Raw genomic sequence first — 23,375 nt, 5'->3', positions numbered from 1 at the left:
AAATATGCATTTTTTTGGTCGCAGCCACTGAAGCACAGTTGCCAGAAAAAATATGCCATATAAATGCTGAAAATAGTCATTTTTTGCCATATACGTTGAGTCAACGTATGGCAAAAAATTACTATTTTCAGCATTTATATGGCATATTTTTTCTGGCCTCTGTGCTTCAGTGGCTGCGGCCAAAAAAACTGGGCAAACAATGCCTACAAGGTCAACGTCGTTGACCTTGTAGGCATTGTTTGCCCAGTTTTTTTGGCCGCAGCCACTGAAGCACAGAGGCCAGAAAAAATATGCCATATAAATGCTGAAAATAGTCATTTTTTTGGTCGCAGCCACTGAAGCACAGTTGCCAGAAAAATTATGCCATATAAATGCTGAAAATATAAATTTTTTGGTTGCAGCCACTGAAGCACAGAGGCCAGAAAAATTATGCCATATAAATGCAGAAAATATGCATTTTTTTGGTTGCAGCCACTGAAGCACAGAGGCCAGAAAAATTATGCCATATAAATGCTGAAAATAGTCATTTTTTGCCATACGTTGACCTTGTAGACATTGTTTGCCCAGTTTTTTTGGTTGCAGCCACTGAAGCACAGAGGCCAGAAAAAATTAAACCAGTAGGGTTTGCACGCTAGTTTGTAACGGTGGCGGAGGGAGGAGGAGGACGCTAAAGGACAGCTGTGTGTGGAGTCATGAGGCTTGAAGAGAAGGACAGCTGCATAGAAGTCAGAACAAGTCTTCCGGCGTGCAGTAACCCTCCGAGATCCACCCCTCATTCATTTTAATAAAGGTCAGGTAATCGACACTTTTGTGACCTAGGCGAGTTCTCTTCTCAGTTACAATCCCTCCTGCTGCACTGAAGGTCCTTTCTGAGAGCACACTTGAGGCTGGGCAAGACAAGAGGTTCATGGCAAATTGTGACAGCTCTGGCCACAGATCAAGCCTGCGCACCCAGTAGTCCAGGGGTTCATCGCTCCTCAGAGTGTCGATATCTGCAGTTAATGCCAGGTAGTCCGCTACCTGCCGGTCGAGGCGTTCTTTGAGGGTGGATCCAGAAGGGTTGTGGCGCTGCCTTGGACAGAAAAACATTTGCATGTCTGACGTTACAGACTGGCCAAAGGGCTTTGTCCTTGCAGGTGTGCTCGTGGCAGGATTACTGGCACCTCTGCCCCTGGAATGTTGATGAGTTCCTGAAGTGACATCACCCTTAAAAGCATTGTACAACATGTTTTGCAGGCTGGTTTGTAAATGCCGCATCTTTTCGGACTTGTGGTATGTTGGTAACATTTCTGACACTTTATGCTTGTACCGAGGGTCTAGTAGCGTTGCGACCCAGTACAGGTCCTTCTCCTTAAGCCTCTTGATACGGGGGTCCTTCAACAGGCATGACAGCATGAAAGACCCCATTCTCACAAGGTTGGATGCAGAGCTATCCATCTCCGCTTCCTCATTATCAAGGACTGCATCATCCACGGTCTCCTCCCCCCAGCCACGTACAAGACCAGGGGTCCCCAAAAGGTCACCACTAGCCCCCTGGGAAGCCTGCTCCTGTTGGTCCTCCTCCTCCTCCTCCACAAAGCCACCTTCCTCCTCTGACTCCACTTCTGGCACCTCTCCCTGCGTTGCAGCAGGTGCCTGGGTTCGTTCTGGTGATTCCGACCAGAAATCGTGCGCTTCCAGCTCCTCGTCACGCTGGTCTACAGCCTCATCTGTCACTCGTCGCACGGCACGCTCCAGGAAGAAAGCGAAGGGTATTAGGTCGCTGATGGTGCCTTCGGTGCGACTGACCATATTTGTCACCTCTTCAAAAGGTCGCATGAGCCGCAGGCATCGCGCATAAGCACCCAGTAACGGGGGAAAAAAATCCCCAGCTGTGCAGATCCAGTCCTACCACCCAGTTCAAAAAGGTACTCGTTGACGGCCCTTTGTTGTTGCAGCAGACGTTCCAACATAAGGAGCGTTGAATTCCAGCGAGTCTGGCTGTCAGAAATCAAACGCCTGACTGGCATGTTGTAGCGCTGCTGAATGTCAGCAAGGCGTGCCATGGCTGTGTAGGAACGTCTGAAATGGGCCGACACCTTTCTGGACTGGGTGAGAACGTCCTGGAATCCTGGGTACTTGGAGACAAAACGTTGGACTATTAAATTTAACACATGTGCCATGCAGGGCACATGTGTTAAATTGCCTAGTCTCAACGCTGCCAACAGATTGCTTCCATTGTCACACACCACTTTTCCGATCTGCAGTTGGTGTGGGGTCAGCCACCGATCGGCCTGTGACTGCAGAGATGACAGGAGTACAGATCCGGTATGGTTTTTGCTTTCCAGGCACGTCATCCCCAAGACAGCGTGACAACGGCGTACCTGGCACGTCGAATAGCCTAGGGGGAGCTGGGGGTGCACAGGTGTGGAGGAGGAGAAGGAGGACCCAGCAGCAGAGTAAGAAGAAGAAGAAGACGAGGTAGAGAGCGATGGAGGAGTAGAGGTGGTGGCAGAACCGCGTGCAATCCGTGGCGGTGACACCAACTCCACTGTTGTTGTTGAGCTACCCATTCCCTGCTTCCCAGCCATTACCAAGTTCACCCAGTGGGCAGTGTAGGTGACATACCTGCCCTGACCATGCTTGGAGGACCATGCGTCAGTAGTCATATGGACCTTTGGCCCAACACTAAGTGACAGAGATGCGGTAACTTGGCTCTGCACATGTTGGTACAGGTGTGGTATTCCCTTTTTAGAAAAAAAATTGCGGCTGGGTACCTTCCACTGCGGTGTCCCAATTGCTACAAATTTGCGGAAGGCCTCAGAGTCCACCAGCTGGTATGGTAAAAGCTGGCGGGCTAAGAGTGCAGACAAGCCAGCTGTCAGACGCCGGGCAAGGGGGTGACAGTCAGACATTGGCTTCTTACGCTCAAACATGGCCTTCACAGAAACTTGGCTGGTGGCAGATGACTGGGAATGGGAACAGGTGGTCAAGGTGGAAGGCGGAGTGGAGGGTGGTTCAGATGGGTCAAGGAGAGCAGAGGTAGAGCAGTAAGATGCTGGACCAGAAGGAGTGTGGCTTTTAGTTTGCCTGTTGCCTTTGAGGTGTTGCTCCCAAAGTGCTTTGTGCTTGCCGCTCATGTGCCTTCGCATAGAAGTTGTACCTATGTGGCTGTTGGGCTTACCAAGGCTCAGTTTCTGACTGCACTCATTGCAAATTACAATGCTTTTGTCAGAGGCACACACATTAAAAAATCCCACACTGCTGACTTTTTGGAAGTGTGCGATCTGGCGGTAACAGTAGAAGTTGGCGGAGTTGGCGGTATTGGCGGCAATGGCGGGTGCGTTGGCCGGCTGAACACAGGTGCCGATACATGTTGTTGCCCTGCTGATCCCTGCGGGCTGTCCTCCCTGCTTCTTCTAAGTCTTATTCTCCTACTGCCTCTCTGACTCTCCGTCTCTCCATCTGAACTACCCTCCTCTTGCTCTCTTCTACTAGGCACCCACAAAACATCAATCTCCTCATCATCATTCTCCTCAGATGCATCAATTTCTTCTGACACATCACAGAAGGAAGCAGCAGCGGGGACCTCCTCCTCATCACTCATTATGTCCATCTCTATCGTGTTCTCTGCCAGAATTAAATCTGGTGTAAGGTCCTCATCTCCTTCATCTTCTTCTGGCAATAATGGTTGCGCATTACTCAGTTCAAGAAACTCATTGGAAAATAACTCCTCTGACCCCAGTGAAGAAGGGGCACCGGTGGTGGAGGAAGTGTTACGTGGGGTGGCCATAGCAGTGGAGGATGAGGAGGATGTTGTGGTAAAGTTAGAAACGGTAGAGGATGGGGTGTGCTGTGTAAGCCAGTCAACTACCTCTTCAGCATTTTGGGAGTTCAGGGTCATTGGCTTTTTAAAACTGGGCAATTTGCTAGGGCCACAGGATTGCATAGCAGCACGGCCCCTAGCACGGCCTCTGCGTGGCGGCCTGCCTTTGCCTGGCATTATTTTTAAAAAAACAACAACAACAACAAAAACTCAGTTGGTTTTTCTGGAAACGATAATACACACAGCTAGATGGCGGGTTGAAGAAAACACTGTGCAAATAATGCCTACAAAGTCAACGTATACACTACTACAGCGGTGGATACGGATTACGTAAAATATATGAATGCTGCTTGAAAAAAAGTAACTCAAGTGGTTTTTCTAGAGACGATAATATTATCAATATTTAGACAAAATGTGAACAAGGTCACACAGCTCGATGGCGGGTTGAAGAAAACAGTGTGCAAATAATGCCTACAAGGTCAACGTATACACTACTACAGCGGTGGATACGGATTACGTAAAATATATGAATGCTGCTTGAAAAAAAGTAACTCAAGTGGTTTTTCTAGAGACGATAATATTATCAATATTTAGACAAAATGTGAACAAGCTCACACAGCTCGATGGCGGGTTGAGGAAAACAGTGTGCAAATAATGCCTACAAGGTCAACGTATACACTACTACAGCGGTGGATACGGATTACGTAAAATATATGAATGCTGCTTGAAAAAAAGTAACTCAAGTGGTTTTTCTAGAGACGATAATATTATCAATATTTAGACAAAATGTGAACAAGCTCACACAGCTCGATGGCGGGTTGAAGAAAACACTGTGCAAATAATGCCTACAAGGCCAACGTATACACTACTACAGCGGTGGATACGGATTACGTAAAATATATGAATGCTGCTTGAAAAAAGTGACTCCGGTGTTTTTTCTGGAGACGGTAATATTATGGATATTTAGACAGAATGGGAACAAGGTCACACAGCTCGATGGCGGGTTGAAGAAAACAGTGTGCAAATAATGCCTACAAGGCCAACGTATACACTACTACAGCGGTGGATACGGATTACGTAAAATATATGAATGCTGCTTGAAAAAAGTGACTCCGGTGTTTTTTCTGGAGACGGTAATATTATGGATATTTAGACAGAATGGGAACAAGGTCACACAGCTCGATGGCGGGTTGAAGAAAACAGTGTGCAAATAATGCCTACAAGGTCAACGTATACACTACTACAGCGGTGGATACGGATTACGTAAAATATATGAATGCTGCTTGAAAAAAGTGACTCCGGTGTTTTTTCTGGAGACGGTAATATTATGGATATTTAGACAGAATGGGAACAAGGTCACACAGCTCGATGGCGGGTTGAAGAAAACAGTGTGCAAATAATGCCTACAAGGCCAACGTATACACTACTACAGCGGTGGATACGGATTACGTAAAATATATGAATGCTGCTTGAAAAAAGTGACTCCGGTGTTTTTTCTGGAGACGGTAATATTATGGATATTTAGACAGAATGGGAACAAGGTCACACAGCTCGATGGCGGGTTGAAGAAAACAGTGTGCAAATAATGCCTACAAGGTCAACGTATACACTACTACAGCGGTGGATACGGATTACGTAAAATATATGAATGCTGCTTGAAAAAAGTGACTCCGGTGTTTTTTCTGGAGACGGTAATATTATGGATATTTAGACAGAATGGGAACAAGGTCACACAGCTCGATGGCGGGTTGAAGAAAACAGTGTGCAAATAATGCCTACAAGGTCAACGTATACACTACTACAGCGGTGGATACGGATTACGTAAAATATATGAATGCTGCTTGAAAAAAAGTAACTCAAGTGGTTTTTCTAGAGACGATAATATTATCAATATTTAGACAAAATGTGAACAAGGTCACACAGCTCGATGGCGGGTTGAAGAAAACAGTGTGCAAATAATGCCTACAAGGCCAACGTATACACTACTACAGCGGTGGATACGGATTACGTAAAATATATGAATGCTGCTTGAAAAAAGTGACTCCGGTGTTTTTTCTGGAGACGGTAATATTATGGATATTTAGACAGAATGGGAACAAGGTCACACAGCTCGATGGCGGGTTGAAGAAAACAGTGTGCAAATAATGCCTACAAGGCCAACGTATACACTACTACAGCGGTGGATACGGATTACGTAAAATATATGAATGCTGCTTGAAAAAAGTGACTCCGGTGTTTTTTCTGGAGACGGTAATATTATGGATATTTAGACAGAATGGGAACAAGGTCACACAGCTCGATGGCGGGTTGAAGAAAACAGTGTGCAAATAATGCCTACAAGGCCAACGTATACACTACTACAGCGGTGGATACGGATTACGTAAAATATATGAATGCTGCTTGAAAAAAGTGACTCCGGTGTTTTTTCTGGAGACGGTAATATTATGGATATTTAGACAGAATGGGAACAAGGTCACACAGCTCGATGGCGGGTTGAAGAAAACAGTGTGCAAATAATGCCTACAAGGCCAACGTATACACTACTACAGCGGTGGATACGGATTACGTAAAATATATTATGGCTGCTTGAAAAAAGTGACTCCGGTGTTTTTTCTGGAGACGGTAATATTATGGATATTTAGACAGAATGTGAACAAGGTCACACAGCTCGATGGCGGGTTGAAGAAAACAGTGTGCAAATAATGCCTACAGGGCAAATAATGCCTAAAAGGTCAACTTATACACTACTACAGCGGTAGTAAAATAAAAAAAAGTAAAATAAAAAAAAAATGAATATTAAAAAAAAAAAATTAAAGTTGGTGCTGCTGAACTACTAGGAGCAGCAGATTAGCACACCAGTCCCACTCCCCAACACTGCTAGACTAATAGCACTGGGCTCTTATAGTAGTAGTAGTAGTAGTAGTAGTAAAACAACAAAAAAATAAATAAAAGCAGTCCTTACAAGGACTACTGTTATTGCAGCAGTCAGCAGATGAGATCAGAAGCAGGACAGCTGCCCACTGCAGCTACATACAGAGCACTGCAGTAGAAGGTAGATTACTAGCCAGCAAAGCTACCTAAGCTTAAATGTCCCTCAAACCCCTGCAGACTTCTGTCCCTCCAATAACAGAGCAGTATCAAAACGATTACTAGCCAGCAAACTTTCAACTGTCCCTGAAATCACTAACAGGCAGCAGCTCTCTCCCTACACTATCTCTTCAGCACACACAGGCAGAGTGAAAAAACGCTGCAGGGCTTCGGTTTTTATAGGGAAGGGGAGTGGTCCAGGGGAGAGCTTCCTGATTGGCTGCCATGTACCTGCTGGTCTGGGGTGAGAGGGCAAAAAAAAGCGCCAACAATGGCGAACCCAAAATGGCGAACGTCGCGCGACGTTCGCGAACTTCGCGCGACGTTCGCGAACTTCCGGCGAGCGCGAACACCCGATGTTCGCGCGAACAAGTTCGCCGGCGAACAGTTCGTGACATCTCTAGCGTTGACATCAAAGGTCGTGTATCATAACAAACAGCGCTACAACGTCATGTCAGTTTGGCAAAATTTTGAATTTAAAAGGCCCTGTCTACCTGTATTCTTTGCCACAGCTGACTCTGTGTTCGCACAGTCCTTTCTGTTGAACCCTAGTCTGTACCGCACTTTTTGATTCTCCTTGTAGGACCACAACAGGAAGTTCCGGGGCCCCAAAAGGGCTTTTTGTGAAGACAGGTCCAGTACGGCTTCATAGAATGATACATGAAGTACAGTGATACAGAGAGAAATTGATTAATTACAAAACAGCATACCATACTTGGTAATGAGGTATATAACATGAAAGGAGATAATTACTATATTTATTATAAAAAATAGTGATGGGACTTATTATTCAGAGCACATTCCTCAGGAAGTGGTAGTAAACTGGGGTCCCCCAGGGCTCAGTATTGGGTCCACTTTTATTTAACTTGTTCATTAATGATTTAGGGAAGGGTGTTGTAAGTAATGTATCAGTGTTTGCAGATGATGCAAAACTATCCAGCCCAATTAATTCCATCCAGGATGCAGCATACTTGCAACAGGATCTTGACAAACTGGCAATCTGGGCAGCTAAGTGGCAAATGAGATTCATTGTTGATAAATGTAAAGTCATGCACCTGGGATGTAAGAATATCCAAGCCACTTATACCCTTAATGGGACTGCACTAGGCAAATACATTATGGAAAAGGACCTTGGAGTCCTTGTAGATGATAAACTTGGCTGTAGCAAGCAATGCCAGTTGGCAGCATCAAGGGAAAATAAGGTCTTGAGCTGTATTAAAAGGGGCCTAGAGTCAAGGGAGGAGGGGGTCATTCTTCCACTGTATAGAGCACTTGTAAGGCCCCATCTAGAATATGCCGTACAGTTTTGGTCTCCATCACTCAAACAGGACATTATTGTATTAGAGAGGGTACAGAGAAGGGCAACTAAGCTGGTATTGAAAATCTTAGATATGAGGAAAGACTGGCCAAATTGGGGATGTTCATGCTAGAGAAGAGGCACTTAAGGGGTGATAAGATAACTATGTATAAATATATAAGGGGATCATATAATAATCTCTCTAATGCTTTATTTACCAGTAGGTCTTTCCAGCTGACACAAGGTCATCCATTCCGATTAGAAGAGAAGAGGTTCCGCTTAAATATTCGGAAGGGGTTTTTTTTACAGTGAGAGCTGTGAATATGTGGAATTCTCTCCCTGAATCAGTTGTACAGGCTGATATATTAGATAGCTTTAAGAAGGGGTTGGATAGCTTTTTAGCAATTGAGGGAATACAGGGTTATGGGAAATAGCTCATAGTACAAGTTGATACAGGGACTAGTCCATTTTGGAGTCAGGTAGGAATTTTTCCCCCTCTAAGGCAAATTGGAGAGGCTTCAGATGGGTTTTTTTTTGTCTTCCTCTGGATCAACTGGCAGATAGGTAGTTAATAAAAAGAAAAGAAAAAAAAAAGGTTGAACTCGATGGACATGTGTCTTTTTTCAACCTTACTTACTATGTTACTATGTTACTATGTTACTATGTTACTATGTTAACTATTAAGAGTCAAAAATCTCCCACATTCCCTACAACAAGAATTTCTCGATGTGTAATAAGACACAGTTCAAAGTCTGGGACCTGAGGAAAAAGTCCCAAAGAGCATGTTGAAGTTCATCAGAAGAGACAGGTCAAGAGCTCCTTGCTGTGCATATCATTGCACACTTTGCAAAATCACCTAAATTAAAATATCACGGTGCTCTAGTTGCCAAATTGCAATCCCCAGTCATAATCAGGTATTTTTTTATTTTAGACTATACTATGGGGAATTTGTTGAATCTATGCATGTTTTTATATTGAAACTGTACGTGTCCCTTTGCATATAAATGTTTCTTCCAGTGTATTGCTTGTTGACAAGCTATGCACCTAAAACTAGATTTACGGAAGTAATCACATATAATGAAAACACCTATGTCTGTGCACATTCAGCTCCACATGGCCTCAACTTGAATGATAGAATGCTTTTCACCAATATGTCCACATTGCACCTGATTTGCTCCATTTAGTGGAGTCTACATTTTGAATGCATTCTTACAGGTGCAATCATTCTAACAGGGATTCTGCTCTGCACACTAGTGAGTGGGGTATCTCTGAACAGGAGTCACACTTTGCTTTCGCTTTTCACATGATCCCCTTTTTTGGTTCTTTAGAGCAGTGACCCCCAACCAGTTGCTCACGAGAGCATGTTGCTTGCCAATCCTTTGGATGTTGCTCCCAGTGGATTAAAATTGCATTCTTATTTTTTGAATTCCTGGCTTGGAGGCAAGTTTAAGTTGTATACTAGGTGTACTGCCAAATAGAGCCTTTGTAGGTTGACAGTCCATATAGGGGCTACCAAATAGCCAACCACAGCCCTTATTTTGCACCCCCAGAAATTGTATGCATGCATGTATTGATCCCCAACTCTTTTTACATTTGGATGTGGCTCATGGGTATAATAGGTTGGGGACCCCTGCATTATAGGAACCAGCAGATCAGTGCAATGTGCAAAACCTTTCATTGTCAAATCACACATCATGGGCAATCCATGGGCTAAAATAAGTACATCAGAGGGGAATTGGCCTGTGAGTAATTTTAAAGATGATCTGGAAATATTCAAAACCACTTTTTTATCTGACTCTTTGTTTATTTGGTGCTTGGCGTTGTATTTCCTTACATTGACTTTTCTTGGTTTTAATACTAAACTCTCTAATTATACTATGTGTCATTTTGATGATATTTGGCAGCAAGTCATTCTATTTCTGGAGTCCCATGTGAAAGAGGAGGAAAACAAACTTGAAACTATTATTTATATGACTTGTGATATACTATTGTATCGCATTGCCTCATACAAATCTAAAATAAACCTTGTTTGAAAGTAAAGTATACAGTTCTCTGTGCTATACTTATCTTTTTTTATGAATATTAAACAAAAAAAATATTAAACACACAAAAGAAATATCCTGCATAAAGATAGGAGTTGGGAGCTATGTGAGGCAGCTGGATATATTCCATGGGTTAAAACCACTTCAATTCTACAGAGAGTTAGGCCATATATTATCCAGATGTACAATGTAAAGGACATCTGTATACACAATGAAGATTTACATCTGCTCAGCAGGCCTCATTTGAAGTGATACATTGGGAGATATCTGATCTATGAGTTGGTAGCACAGGCACGGTACATGTGCAAAGCATGGCGCACGTTTACAAGATGTACCACTCATAGCTAGGTATAAGAACAATCATAAAGGGTTTTACTAACTATTTCCAATAACTTTTGTGATGTTCTGCTTTTATAGTATAGTATTCAGGCATTCTTATTTATGTGTGTTTATAATTGTGTGCTTTCTCTTTCTGGTTAATTATCATAAATGTGTAAAGTATGACATTTTTATAGATTTATAAAAAAGTGAAGGACATAGACTTTCTTCAGACATGAGTCTCTGTTCCATGGAATTTACATGACTGTGCAGTGTCAATCTGACAGGCCTCCTTACCAACATTTTTTCAGCTCCTTCTCCCCATTTTACGAAACACTCCTCGTTTTACCATGCACTCCTTCCCTTAATAAAGGCAATAAAGAGGTCCAGGTTGAGATGTAAACAGGCCACAGCTTTTATTAAACAGATAGTAACATTTGACAAATACATATAAACAGTAATTTAAAGTGCTATGTTTTAAAACCAGTAGCATTATGCAATATTACATGTTATACCCCCCAATGGAATGCTTGCCAATTAAGAAAAACTCTGACCATCTTCTATAGCTGCAGCAGATGAGCAAGTGAGAGCAGGCAAACTGTAGTACACCATCCTCCTGGGACCCTTGTCCCAGGAGATTACTATCCAACTTTGATGAACATGTGCCAAACATGGGGACAAGCCCCCACCCCCAAGCAAGCAGTGCTCTGCAAGCTGTGACAACATAAGCATTATCCCATCAAATGCTCTTCACCTGTCATACTTAAGGGGAGGGTGGGTGTCAGAATGTTCCTTTGCTTACAGAAGGTAAAAGAGGCCTCCTCTTCCTTTTTCCTATTAATAGCTTCCCTTATTCTGACCTCACTTCCTGCTTGACTCAAATTCTATTCTACCAATCCCCTCCTATTAACCTTCCACTTCCTACCTGCCCAAACACTGTCAAAGCTCCTGCTAGAGGTATGGAGACCCTCCTTTAAATTTGCTGTCATAGGCCCTGGTAGGGTCTTCCTTTCCTCCCAACGAAATCCGCAGGGGGGAGGCGGGACTGTGATGTGGTGGGCAGTGACGGGATGGGGTAGGGCTGTGACATTAGGGGTGGGGCTATGACATGTCTATTGGTGATTGCCTGATCACAACGTCATTATAATTTGGCGTGCCTTCACCCAGGGTCAGGAGAGACTGTGCTGTTATACCCCCTCCCTGCGAACTTTTTTGATCCACAATCACACACAGAGATTTGGTTGAAGGGTTTATTTGTAGAACACTGTAACTTGAAATAACATGCAGACATCTGTATCTCTTCACAGTATCTCTTAGGTGGGTGCTGTCACACAAATGATTAGTAAGTGCTTTCAACAAATAATCATCCAGTGCTCACAAGTTTCAGGATACGTGCTCACAACACCCAGAGGTAGCATTGCCTGTCTTTGGTACACAATCCCCACTGAAGGCGAATCTCACAGGGGTCCCAGTCTCTAAGGGTCTCTCTATCCCTGAGCCTAACCACTTGAGTCCCTAAGCTGGCAGCCTTGGCACTGCAGGGTACTAACCCTCCTGGTCTCCTCGTCAGAGCCTCTGGCTGCTTACTTAATAACTCCTGATCCTGTCTTTCACTCCTAAAATGACTATAACAGATCTGCCCTAGCACTTACTTCACCTATTCTGGAACCTTCATTTGTTCCAGGCCCTATGGAGCACCACTGTACTTTCTACTGCAAGTGTGCAGCCCAAAGAGACTGAGCACATGGGACCTTCCCCTTTTATAAAATAGAATAGTGACATCTACTGCCCAGTCACTGAACTGCAAGCAGAATTCTTTCACACAGTAACAAGAAACAGCTTCCATTCTATAACTGAGGACCCAATCTAGCTGACTAAATTATACCCAGGGGCAGGGCCGGCCTTAGGCCAATTGGACCAATTGGGCCCAATTGGGCCCCGCACCTCTGGGGGGCCCCGCACCACAGGGCAGCACAGATAATATTTCCCTCAGCACATGATGCTGCCTGGCCTGCCCCCAACTTTGAGAGTCCAGCCCATCCCCAAATCCATAGGTCTAGCCTGCCCCCAACTCTCATAGGCCCAGCTTTCCTCCAACCTTGATAGGCCCTGCCTGCCCCCAATCCAACCAAGCCTGCTCCCAAGCTGAATCGGCCCAGCCCCAAACTAATTGGCCCAGTCCACTCTCCTATTTCCTCCCTCTCTCTCTTACCCTGTGTGCCCCTATTATGTGCCCCTATTTCCTCCCTCTCTCTCTTACCCTGTGTGCCCCTATTATGTTACCTTGTCTGCCCCTTTCCTTTCTATTTTGTGCCTGTATGCCCTTATTTTCCTAAATACTTGGTGTGTCAGTAGCCAGCAACACTTTGTCTAGGGGCCCCGCCAACATGGTCCCAATTGGGCCCCACATTTGATAGGACCAGCCCTGCCCAGGGGACCAAAGGACCTAAAGGTTGGCAAAACCTTTACCCTCTTACATTTGTACACTATAAACTGTGGTCAAAATGAAGGGACCAGAATGACACTTGCTTAATAGTTTTCTTACAGGGACTGATACAGTGAATTATATAAACAGACAAGAATAAAAACATTTCTGCTAACAAGGCAAGATAAAGAGACCTAAATGACAGGGCACATCTGGTTACATTAAAGTGGACCTGTCACCCAGACACAAAAATCTGTATTATAAAAATCCTTTTCAAATTAAACCTGAAATCAAATTTCTATTTTTTATTAAGGCATTCATAGCTGTTGTAATCTTATTTAAAAAATCTCTGCTGTCTATCAAATATTGTTTGCCCCTCCTCTATGCCTTAGGCATAGAGGCTGGGAAGACAATTACTTTCACTTTCCATTCAGCACTTCCTAGATGTCACTGCTCTCCACACATTCCTCCAGTTGTCTTCACCATTTAATTGTGTAGTCAGGGCATGGGGATGGACATCGGGTCCCCCATTCTGGTGCACAAACAAGATTCTGAGATGATGCAAGGCTTGCCTTAATAACAGTGTCCACAAAATGGCTGCTGCCTGCTTGCTATAATTATGAATTCCCAGACTGAAGGAAACAAGATTAAAATCATTTATATAGTGTAATTAAAGTTCATTTTGCTTGACTAATGTGATAAACAGGATTTTGAATTTTTGAGAAATTTAAAATTTTGAGGATTTTGAGAATTTTTTTGGGTGACGGGTCCTCTTTAAAGCAATACAGACAAAGCAAAGTCTGAGTGATGTCAGTGGCATAGTGTTGATGTTTATGGCAATGTCATAGTTAGAATTTCTTTTAACATTAGCCTTAAAATATGACTTCATGCTACTAAGTAAAATAAGTTGCATCACAGAGAAGTCACACTTCTTGTAAATTAAACAGCACACTTTAGACAAAAGTATCTTTTAAAATATCATCTCTTAAAGGGATACTGTCATGGGAAAAAAAAAATTTCAGTTAATAGTGCTGCTCCAGCAGAATTCTGCACTGAATCCATTTCTCAAAAGAGCAAACAGATTTTTTTATATTCAATTTTGAAATCTGACACGGGGCTAGACATTTTGTGAATTTCCCAGCTGCCCCAAGTCCTGTGACTTGTGCTCTGATAAACTTCAATCACACTTCACTGCTGTACTGCAAGTTGGAGTGATATCACCCCCTCCCTTTTTCCCTCTAGCAGCCAAACAAAAGAACAATGGGAAGGTAACCAGATAGCAGCTCCCTAACACAAGATAACAGCTGCCTGGTAGATCTTTGAACAGCCCTCAATAGTAAAAACCCATGTCCCACTGAGACACATTCAGTTACATTGAAAAGGAAAAACAGCAGCCTGCCAGAAAGCATTTCTCTCCTAAAGTGCAGGCACAAGTCACATGACCAGAGGCAGCTGGGAAATTGACAAAATGTCTAGACCCATGTCAGATTTCAAAATTGAATATAAAAAAATCTGTTTGCTCTTTTGAGAAATGGATTTCAGTGCAGAATTCTACTGGAGCAGCAATATTAACTGATTCATTTTGAAAAAAACATTTTTTCCCATGACAGTATCCCTTTAAAGTCTGGCCCTTGGTACCTTAATCCCTTGATCATCACTTTATATACATATAAAATGATATAGTAGAAAAATGTATGTTTTAGATAAATCAAGTTATTTTACCCAGATTACTGTGGACCGTACAGCTGCAGTGTTCAAACTAGAAATAACTCTCACTGCATAAGAAAAATCTATTAGCGTCTATGAAAAAAAAGTGACAGCACTTTCTTTTTCTGGCAGTCAACTGATTATAACAAACTAAGTAGAACCAAGACTTTAAAATATTTTAACTGCATTTGATTTAGTTTAACGACAATAAAAGGATTAACCAAGTTTGGTCACTGCAAAAGGTCTTAAAAATGGTCACCCTCCAAATGTTTTCTACTTTCATTGTTCTGTAGGTTTTGTATCTTTGTTTTATTCTAGTATATACTGCTCTCTTGGGTTCCCTAAAATGGAATGTGCAGTATTTTTCTCTCTGCACTTCATATATAATATTCTCTGTCCCTCTGCATTTTACAGCTCTGTACTTCTCTGCAAAACTTTCCACCACTATCTTGCTAATGAGGCCTGAGTTTGGTCACATGCTGCAGTGTTAGTCAGCTCTGAGAAGTGCTCAGACTGGGAGCTGTCATCCATCGGGAAATGGGCTGTAATCTGTGTTTATATTGAAGGTGTGTACTGAGTCTTGCCAGATTTAGCTTGGACCTATAATTACTCTCTCTTTCCTTTCAATGATGTAAAAAGACGTAGAAGCATAAAAAAAGTCCCTGTACCAAATTTGTCTCTCACCAGTACTGCATTGTAAGAATAAAATATCTTTATTTCTCTCTCTATCAATATACACTGTATATGGTAAATTCTGGAGTTTATATATCCTAAATGTTATGCAATGTAATTCAGCATGCAGGTTTCTAAATTTAAACATAGCCTTGGTCTTTAGTTAGATGAATCCTCAATTGTTTTTTTAAATAGTCATGCCTAGGACCTTTCTAATATGCCCCACTTTTTCATTAAGCACTGTGCTGTTTTTACTGCAGTTATGATTCTTTTACTAAGGGACTACTTTATGATAATTTTTTACCATATATTACCTGGGAGAACAGATCTGTAGCTTACCCAGACTGAGGCCAGCCCTTTTCCAAATAGAGACCCATCATAAAACTGCCTTTATTTATGCAAATCATTGAGTAGCAAGGCATGTCTACTTGAGGATGGTAGAAGACAGTCTGCATCTTTTTTTACCTGCATTTCCCACACAAAATTGCTCATTTTCAGGTGTGCTAAATGCATAAAACAGACCAAAGTGCCATGTTTTTTTTGTTCACAATGCCCAAACAAGAGGGGCATTATACAATGTTTTTTTTTGTCCACAATGCCCATACAAGAGGTGCATTACTTTAAACTCAGAGTCTGACTGGGGGTCCATGGCCAACTGGGGCTGCCACCTCAGGGGCCGACACGCATACACAGGCCCCCAGGCATAACCTCCTGCTTGTACCTTATTTTCTCTTCTTGTGGCCACCATTGAGGCTGAGGGAAAGTCAGGGTGTAGTGCCCAGGATTTCAGGTGGGAAGCAGGTCTGGTCAACAACGCCCACTGGATTTTTCTGTGTGTTCCGCCGGCCAAGTCTGACCCTGCTTATACCTTATGGGAAGAATGTAAATGGGATATAAGAAATTCTGGAAACCTTTATTTTGGGCATGCATATAGGGCAGGGAACTTAAGGTTTTAAAATGTGTGCCCCTACCTCTAGTACATGAATCCTCTTATCTGAATGCCCTTCTTTTTTTAACTCAGATTGACATTGGGGACTGTAAATTCATGCTTACACTAAATAAAATGCTAATATTGATGTTTCCCATTGGCATATATTGTACACATCCCTACTAAATCCACTTAGATTTGTTCATTTCTCTAGAATCCATCAAAAGTAAATTGCAATGGAATCAGTCCTTCTTAATCAAATGCAGAAAATTGACATAACATAATACTTGCTTTGTATGCACAAAGACAGAGAGGCTTATCCTTATTACAGCTGTCATTGCAGTTCACCCGTTAGTGTGAGAAAGCAGACAAGAACCTTACTGCTCCACAGTGTGTTCATTTTGAGAAAAATGGAACTTTTCAAAAACAACAATTTAATTTGACCATAGACGTGCAGATTCTAGGCTTCAACAATCGGTCGTTGCAATCTTCTGACCTGTCGGATTACTTGCGCATGCACAGTTGAAGCCGATTCATGGCTTGCCAAAACTGTGCATGCTCCCACAGGCTTCATGTCAGCAAAGAGACCCGAAGATAATACGAAGCGAAGGGAAAATGGTGACTGGGAGCTCTGCTGCAGTTCTCTGCATTTAAGGGTCAGATTTTGCATTTAAGGTTTTTTTTACTAATGCACATTGAGGGGAAGGAGAGGGGGACAATGTCAGGAAGTTTAGGGGGGCTTTTGGTATGCAGGGGGGTTTAGTTCTCTCCCCCTGTTATTCGCAATGCAATATCAGTTTAAGTAAGAATATGCAAAATACATATTTTCATTCTTATTTGTACAATTTTTTTTTCTTTGTGACTTTTATTACATTCCCCTAATACTTTTACACATATAGTAACAATGCACCGAATCCAGGATTCGGTTAGGGATTTTCAAGGATTCTGCCTTTTTTAGCAGGATTTGGATTTGGCCGAATTCAAATTCCTGGTCAAACCAAATACTAATCCTTAAATTCATGTGACTTTTCATCACATAAACAAGGAGGTAAAACAATTTTTAACCATGCAATGCACAAACTTTCCTTTAACGCTGGCCCCAATTTGCATATGGGTTTGGTATTCATAAAATCTTTGGCTAAGGATTCGAGATGCAGCAAAAAGTGGATTCAATAATCACAAAAATATTTTTACCCTTTCAAAAATAATGTAAAAATTTCCCTTGAAGATCATTAGGCAGATAATGTTCCCGCCAAACCACAACATTACCAATTACAATGAAATAAAGCAGCTGGTTATCTGACAAGATCAGCAATTGATTGAGGTGTTAGGAACTCTGCTTTTTATTGAAATAGTCTATTAGTGTTAATCCTTTCTGAATTTAAATCCATAGTCACTTTAAGATCAAAGTATTAGGGCAAGATACTACGGCTTCAGACCATAAATACACAACCCTGTCATTTCCTATTAGGAAATGTGAGTGCACTTGGAATGGGAAGAATCTAAACAATTATCTGAAATGTCGACCACATTAGGTCACTTATTGTGATGCATATCTACACTTTTATGTCTCAACAATCCTTTCACTTAATACAGCCTCTCCAATCTTTCAATTGATTTCATCAAGGTCACAAATTGATTGCTACTTTTTAAAATTGCCCTCTTTCCCATCCATCATTTGTCATTTCACTCATTGACTTCCTTTATGACCTTTTAAACCCCACTAAGGCCCCTGGTTCAGTTGTAGTACATTGGCAGTGCTAAGGGCAGAATGTAACTTTTAAAAAAGGTTCTGTGTAGTTTATTGAGAGTACAATAGAAGTGTACTAAGTGCTCCTTTCATATGATAACCACTTTGCATATCAGATAATATGTGGAACAGTCTGTAAATCATACATAATGTATGAATATTATGTAATGACCGCATGTTATTGGTTTATGTATATTAAATATTGTATTTGAATATGTCATATCTAATAAAAATTATTTATACATACTAACATAGTTTCATTGTTAAATCGTGTTGACAAAAGACCAATTACCTCGATTACAACCCCTCCAAATGAAACCCAACATTCATACGTGCACACACTCCCACTGACCCCTCTATACGCTCACATAAACTATATATACCCATATCATACATTTTACCTGTTAGCACCAGGGCATTAACCCTTTTTTGAAGTGTATGCAGCAGTCCCACAGGCGATAGACAGACAGACAGACAGACAGACAGACAGATCTGTAGAGACCGAAAAACAGACAGACAGACAGACAGACAGACAGACAGACAGACAGATCTGTAGAGACCGAAAAATAAATTTTCATTATGGACAAAAACTAATGTTTCGGCTGAACAATAATATAAATAAAAAATTATTTTGCACGCGTAAGACCTGTAAGTGCGGTCTCGGCAGTTCTTTTCCATTTTCATCCTTGAGGACTGCACCCAGGTTTTATCAATCTCTTTTTCGTGAGTGCCGGCATAAATTTCGAATTCGAAGGATTTTAGCGCAAATACGAATCGAATAATTCTACGTTTTTTAATTTCTACGTTTTTTTTCGATCAAATAAAAATTGTTCGATCGATCGATTAAAATCCTTCGAAGGATTTTATCGTTCAATCGAACAATTTTTTATTCAGTCAAAAAAAACTTAGAAAAGTGCTGGGGAAGGTCCCCATAGGACACATTGTACCTCGGTAGATTTAAACTACCGAAGTATGTAGTCGAAGTATTTTTTAAAGAGACAGTACTTCGACTATCGAATGGTCGAATAGTCGAACGATTTTTACTTCAAGTCGAAGTCGAAGGTCGTAGTAGCCTATTCGATGGTCGAAGTACCCAAAAAAATACTTTGAAATTCAAAGTTTTTTTCATTCGAATCCTTCACTCGAGCTCAGTAAATGTGCCCCTAAGTGTTGTCCTACAAAAATACAATGTAAATATAATATTAATTAATTCAATCAGTTATAAGCAAGTGTTTACATTCTCCTAAATATATGTAAACGGGTTCCCTGGGAAAAAGGGTTGCAAAAAGGGATTGTAGAATGCTGAAATCGTGCTACAGTAAATGATTTGTCCAAACAGTAAATTACAGGCTTATTTACAAAGTGAACACTGAATGAGAACAGAAAAGTAAAGGTTTTTTTAAAAATACAATTTGACAGTGTAAATGGGACAGCACTTTTAGTACATGTCTGAAGCTTCTTTCTGAATATTTAGTCAATTAGAAGTAACAAGATTAGCAGCAATTAAAACAAATGAGAATATCCCTGCCATGGTGACATGTCTTTAGAGTATACAGAGAAAGCTGTTTTGTATGTAATTAATGTTTTTACATCAGCAGTCTTGCTGAAAAAGTAAGAGAACAGTCTTCTGTTTCTTAATGTCATATTGACTGCAGCACAATACATTATCTATTACAAACTATCTTGGCACCAAACAGTTAACCCCCAACAAATACAGAGAAATTCAGTAGTTAATGTATATAGACTGTACTTTCCTGCCCTCTGGAAGACATCAGACCTGAAGTGAGGCATCGGTCTTTATGGATACTATGTTGGCTTTATCTTTTAGTAGCATCACGATTCTATCACATAAGTTACTGGCTTAGGAAGGTCAGACCTCATGTCTGTTGGAACCATAAAATCTATGATATCCCAAAAACAATGATGATGTGATGTCTGAATACAAAGGCAAGGTGAAAGTTTTATTTTCAGTACCTAAATACTTGCTTAAATCTGGTGATTGTCTGTGTCTAGAACAGCGATCCCCAACCAGTGGCTCAGGAGCAACATGTTGCTCACCAACCCTTTGGAGGTTACTCCTGGTGGACTCAAATTAGGTTCCTACTTTTGAAATTCCTGCTTTGGAGGAAGGTTTTTGTTGCATAAAAACAGTTGTACAGCCAAGCAGATCCCCCTGTAGGCTGCCAGTCCACATAGGGGTCACCAATAGTCAACCACAGCCCTTATTTTGCATCCCATGGACTTTTTGCATGCTTGTGTTGCTCTCCAACCTTTTTTACATTTTGATGTTGATCACTGGTAAAAAAGGTTGGGGATCCCTGATCTAGAAGCACAGTATATAAATTAAGAAAATGCCCAGTAAAGGTTAACTAGTGAGTTGGGAGAGAGGAGGTGTACCCCTGTCAATTTAACTATGTAACTATGTAACTATGTAATTGAGGCATGCCCTGGGGAATAGTGATGGGCAAATCAGTTATGTTTTGATTCACTGAAAAATTTGCAAATTTACCGTAATATTCACAGTGAATTCACAGTGAAATCAATGGGCGTCAAAATAATTTTGACGTGCGTCAATTTTTGACACAAGCTTCAATTTTTATACGCGTGACTATTTGGTCCAAATGCTTAAAGTCAATGGGCAACAATTTTTATTCACAGTATATTTCTTTTGTGACGTTGATTTAGTATGCTCATCACATTGCCATATGTCAGCTTTCTTACATTATATAGAACCAATGCAGCAAGAGAAGAGACAAAGAGGCATTTTTGTGCTCAGAGTGAAAAGCAAGGTATTTAACTCCTCAGTTACCTAAATACATGAGCAAGCAAACAAAAGTAGTATGAAAAAAAATCAGGAATTATTCTGATTACTGAAAGTCTAACTATGGGGCACCTTTACTAAAGAGGGAATTGTGTTTTTTGCCAAAAATTCGCTAAAATGACAATTTGCAGCGACATTGACAATTTACTAAAAGGCGAGTGAGACACCTTTTCGCTCAGGTGAACGATCTTTAATCTGCTTATTTATCAAACTATAAATGTTTCTATTCATTACCCCTTTTGAGAAAGTCTAATTCTCAGGTTCTGGCTGATGAATTGATAAGATGAAGCTTCATCCTCAACATTATTATGTCAGTGACATCAAATCCTGGCTTCCAAAAAAGTATTTTTTTAATTTTTAAAGTGCGATTGTGTTTACAAGTTATAACTGTTAAAACTATCTTATAGACACTTTTTTAAACATTTGAAACTCATGTCACATTTGTTTTAGGATGGGCTCATAACCTATTTCTCTATTGACTTGATTTTGCCTACTTGGACATTTTTAATAAAAAATGGTCACTTCCAGCAATTTCACCACAATCACTAATAAATACATATATAGGACCTTTAAATACCCACTGAATTTTGATTGATGTAAGCGTGAGTTAACAGCATTTTGCTAGGAAGAAAGGAATGCTAGAGAAAATTTGCTAAGAAACCTATATTGCATATATCATGGTTAGTGTGTGAAGGACTAAAAGGAGCTGAAGAGCAATTCACAATGCATGATACGCAGTAAAAGCCTTGTGTGTGTGTGTGTGTGTGTGTGTGTGTGTGTGTGTGTGTGTGTGTGTGTGTGTGTGTGTGTGTGTGTGTGTGTGTGTGTGTGTGTGTGTGTGTGTGTGTGTGTGTGTGTGTGTGTGTGTGTGTGTGTGTGTGTGTGTGTGTGTGTGTGTGTGTGTGTGTGTGTGTGTGTGTGTGTGTGTGTGTGTGTGTGTGTGTGTGTGTGTGTGTGTGTGTGTGTGTGTGTGTGTGTATATATATAGTAGGAACTGAAGATCGCACTCACAGGTCTTATGAACGAAAAAAATCAATTTATTCAGTGAACAGTCGCTGACGTTTCGGCTGATACGACAGCCTTTCTCAAGGCTGTCGTATCAGCCGAAACGTCAGCGACTGTTCACTGAATAAATTGATTTTTTTCGTTCATAAGACCTGTGAGTGCGATCTTCAGTTCCTACTCTACATCCGCTTTCTACAAGGACTGCACCCAGGCATCATTTATGTCATTTTCGTGAGTGCTGGCTTCTTTTCCTCATTATATATATATATATATATATATATATATATATATATATATATATATATATATATATATATATGCTGCACAAACATCTTGTATAATTGCAGGATGTTTTAATTAAAACACCTTCTCTGCCTTTTTCATATCTTCGCAATTTTTTCATACAAAAGACTGAAGTTTATATTCGCTGTAATTTCATTTGAAATCGTTGCTCTGGACATATTTATCTTTAACTAAAGCTGAGTCAAACACAGTAATGAAATCCATTAGCCAGGAGAAATTGTGGTACTTAGATGAGTAAGTTTCTGGCCTCCGCCACAATGTTTCATGTTCTCTATAGCTGCTATGGCTTTTACAATTTTAGATAAAATTGTAATTTAATCTTTTTGTTTTAACCACAATGCCTAATTGAAAAACAGACAATTGAATAAGCTTTTTTTACTCTTTTTTTCCATTTGAATCAAGCATGTTTAACTGTTTAACTCCCTTGCAATATTTTGATTATGCTGATGGCAAGGAGAAAAAATGTTATATGTATTTCATTTAGTTGAACCTTTCCTATCACTAAATCCACAAAGGGCAAAATGAGTCCAGGACGCCTACACATTTTAATGTAGTTTAGTAACAATAAAGCCAACAAAGGTTTCTTTTAACTAATGAAGCCAGATGAGAACTGAGCTTGCATTGATTGTTTAAACCTGAGGCAGCACATCTTCCCTGAACAGGGTAAAAAGAAGACTGTTTGGGACAGATGTCAGCCAAACTGTACTGGTCTGAGCAGGAGCAACTTAAGCAAGCTTGTTATAGAGAAGAAACTGGCAGAGAGCCCGTGCTTGTTCTCATCAGAACATTACTCTGTGGTCTAGTTGCTTTCTTCTGAAGATTTATAGTGGATTAGGGATTCAGCAGACAGACCAAGTGTTACTAAACAGATTCCAACTCCAGTGACAAGCCAGTGAGTCTCACGTCTTTTCCCCTGCACTGTGCAAAAAAAAAAAATGTCATTGTCAATATCGACTCCTTTAGACAACACAGAGTTGCAAAGGTACTTACCAAAGGGTAAGAAAAAAGTGTAAAAGAAAATGGGTGAAAAAATTTGACATTGTTGTACTGAATTATAGTGCAGAAATTAGAAAAAAATATAACATCTAATACATTCCTGGGTTTTTTTTAAAACAGAGCAGCCACTTGTTTTAAAGAAGAAATTAATAAACAAATGAACAAAGTCTCTCCCACTGAAGGACAGTTTTCCTATTGCCCTTAGGAAAATGTGGATCA

Source organism: Xenopus laevis, chromosome 4S (genome assembly GCF_017654675.1).
Source record: "Xenopus laevis strain J_2021 chromosome 4S, Xenopus_laevis_v10.1, whole genome shotgun sequence".
NCBI classification, from domain to species: domain Eukaryota; kingdom Metazoa; phylum Chordata; class Amphibia; order Anura; family Pipidae; genus Xenopus; species Xenopus laevis.
The sequence above is the reverse complement of the archived record's forward strand: the minus strand, read 5'-3'. Positions refer to the sequence as shown.